Consider the following 3123-nt stretch of genomic DNA (forward strand, 5'->3'; position numbering starts at 1 on the left):
ATATAGTCACATTGAATTGGATCAGACTACCAAGAAATACATGGCCCAGGGGATTGTCGAAAACTATAAAGCAAGCAATTAGTGATCAGTTGCACCTAAGGGGTGGAGAGTAACACCAAATAAAGAAAATAGCCTAACAGAACTCAGAGAAAGAGACAATTGAAAGAGAGCCCCATAAGCTACCACCTGAGATTTCCCCCCTCTCATAAAACAGGAAGGCAGCTCAAGGTTTGTGCAGCTGCTTGAATATGTCCTAAAGAACCAGGTTTGTCTTTCTGTTCCACCTTCCTTAGCACGGTCCTCCTCATGGTCTCGAGATGACTGTGGCACCTCTAGGTATTGTGTCTGAATTCCATAAATGAAGTAAGAGAATGGGAAGTAAAGGTCTCCAAAAGCTTCCTTTTTATTCCAGAAGGGAGGCTCTCCCTTAGGACTCCTGTCTATATCTTATTGGCCAGAACTTCATTCGGTTGCTATTCCTAGCTGTAAGGGAGGTTGGAAACTATATACTTTACTTTTTAGTCTCTAGTTCTGAAAGGCAAGGGATAAGTGGTTGGAATAGATATTGAATGAACCTGTTACAGTATTTGTCACACTTTGTTTAATTGAAATGCAGTAATTGACACTGTGGACACCTCCCATGAGGATATGATTCATGATGCCCAGATGGACTACCATGGCACCCGCCTGGCAACCTGCTCCTCAGGTCCGTCAAAATCTTCAATGTGCGAAATGGAGGACAGATCCTTATTGCCAACCTCAGAGGTCACGAGGGTCCTGTGTGGCAAGTGGCCTGGGCCCACCCCATGTATGGCAACATCCTGGCATCCGGCTCCTATGACCGGAAAGTCATTATCTGGAAGGAGGAGAATGGCACCTGGGAGAAGACTCTGAGCACACAGGACACGACTCCTCAGTAAACTCTGTGGGCTGGGCCCCCCATGACTACAGCCTAATACTGGCCTGTCGGAGCTCAGATGGGGCCATCTCCCTGCTGACATACACCGGAGAGGGCCAGTGGGAAGTAAAGAAGATCAACAATGCTCATACTATTGACTGCAATGCCATCAGTTGGGCCCCTGCCTCATAGACCATAGACCAGCCATCGGAACAGAAGCCCAACTACATCAAGGGGTTTGCTTCAGGCGACTGTGACAACCTCATCAAACTGTGGAAGGAAGAGGCGGATGGCCAGTGGAAGGAGGAACAGAAGCTAGAAGCGCACAGTGACTGGGTTCGAGATGTGGCCTGGGCCCCCTCCATTGGCCTGCCCACCAGCATCATCGCCAGTTGCTCCCAGGACGGTCGTGTGTTCATCTGGACTTGTGATGACACCTCAGGCAATACATGGTCACCCAAACTTTGCACAAGTTCAATGATGTTGGGTGGCATGTGAGCTGGTACATCACAGCCAACATCCTGGCTGTCTCGGGCGGAGACAATAAGGTGACCCTGTGGAAGGAGTCCGTTGACAGACAGTGGGTGTGCATCAGTGATGTCAACAAGGGCCAGGGATCTCTGTCTGCTTCTGTCACAGAGGGCCAGCAGAACGAGCAATGACAAGACTGGCAAGCCCAGCTCCTCACCTGCTGACTCCAGGACTGCCCTTTCCTGGACCAACTGACCAAATAGCTGGGAGGAACAGCTCCAACATGATTACTTTCCCAGGAGTAGTTACAAATGCAACCAGATTGATCATCTGCCTTAACATGATTTGATATGGTTTGTAATTTATTGTCCTGCTGAAAGCATTCATATTATGAGGAAAAAACTACAAATGATCTTCAGATCTATTATTTTAAAGTATTTTTGGCCATTTTTATGTACCTTTTGGGTTCAGGCATTATTTGGGGGCGGTTGTTTCCAAAATAGTTAAATAAATTCATAAAAAAACAGGGGACTGTTCCCGTTTTTTGGGGGGGGCTCTTCCACAAAAGAATGCTTTATTGACAAATTACCCATTATTCACTTTAAGGAAAAGTTACACCTTACTACACTTGCATCCCGCCTTCTCACAACACCCCATCCATGATTCTAACCCTGAAGAAAACACACAGAATGCAGTTCTTCCCATGGCACCAGCCTGGATTGCAGTCCCCCAGGTGCCTGAATCGACCAGCAGACACTCGGGTTACCCAGAGCATACCACCGTCCACCAAAGTGGACTCTGCGGGTGGCTCCTTCCCCAGGGAGTGCACAGCTGCGACACTGGAGAGGTCTCTGCCTGCTGGGAGCCAGTAAGGCACAGAGCTGCCCCTCCAGACACACCCCACAAGTGGGGCCCTGAATGCAAGGCTGCTGGGGTCTGGCAGTTTTAGAACGAGAATGAGATCTTTGTAGCTCCTGAGAACAGGTGACAGCAGAGTTCCAGCTGACCCCAATGCAGGGCCATCCCCAGCGTGCGGAAAACAGGCAGGCTGAAGCTGAAGACGTAATGCACCAGCCATCTACCTGTGGGGGGGTGCTGGCTCTTCTTCCTCCTGCCCCACCCCCACTCCCACTCCCAGAGGCCCAGGAGCCCTCTGGCCAGCAGGAGTTGCCCCTGTCCTTGAGAGGAGAGAGAAGCAGGCTTCACACACTGGGGTGAAGTGCATCGGCGAATAAAACACCAATGGTCCAAGCATGCTGCCCTTCGGGCTAGATGCAGAAGTCTACACAGTGCCCAAAACCCACTAAAGAACCCTTATTTTTATATATAAAAACATTATAAACAAATAAAGCATAAGGCGATGTAAGGCTTGTATTTCAGCTTGAGTCCAAAGAACTCACTCCATCTTCCCTGGAGCTTCCAGGCATTGGAAACCCAGCCCCGGGCTCTCCCTGAGGTAGGCACAGGGCACAGGAGAACAGACTCCTGTTTCACAGCTGGGGAAACCCAAGGTTCAGGGCCCGAAGGAGCTTGCCAACAGCCAGCAGACAGTTCTAGAAGTAGAGTCTAGAGCTGTGCCATCCAATATGGTGGCCATGATGGGGCTAGGGCCCTGTGCTAATATTTGGAGCCATTGAATAATGTGTATGATACAGTACCTGGTTTTTTTGGCTTTTATTAACGTGGTGACTAGAAGTTTCAAAATTGGGTATGTGTCTCACATTCTATTTCTGCATGGCTGGGTGGCTTCCCGG

The 3123-nt window shown here is 49.3% G+C and overlaps 1 pseudogene; it reads left to right on the forward strand.

Moving 5' to 3' along the window:
• The first annotated feature begins 618 nt into the window (after positions 1 to 618).
• On the forward strand, positions 619 to 1851 carry LOC144291148 (protein SEC13 homolog pseudogene; annotated as a pseudogene).
• Positions 1852 to 3123: the final 1272 nt, after the last annotated feature.

The sequence above is a fragment of the Canis aureus genome, chromosome 1 (genome assembly GCF_053574225.1).
Source record: "Canis aureus isolate CA01 chromosome 1, VMU_Caureus_v.1.0, whole genome shotgun sequence".
Lineage (NCBI taxonomy): Eukaryota > Metazoa > Chordata > Mammalia > Carnivora > Canidae > Canis > Canis aureus.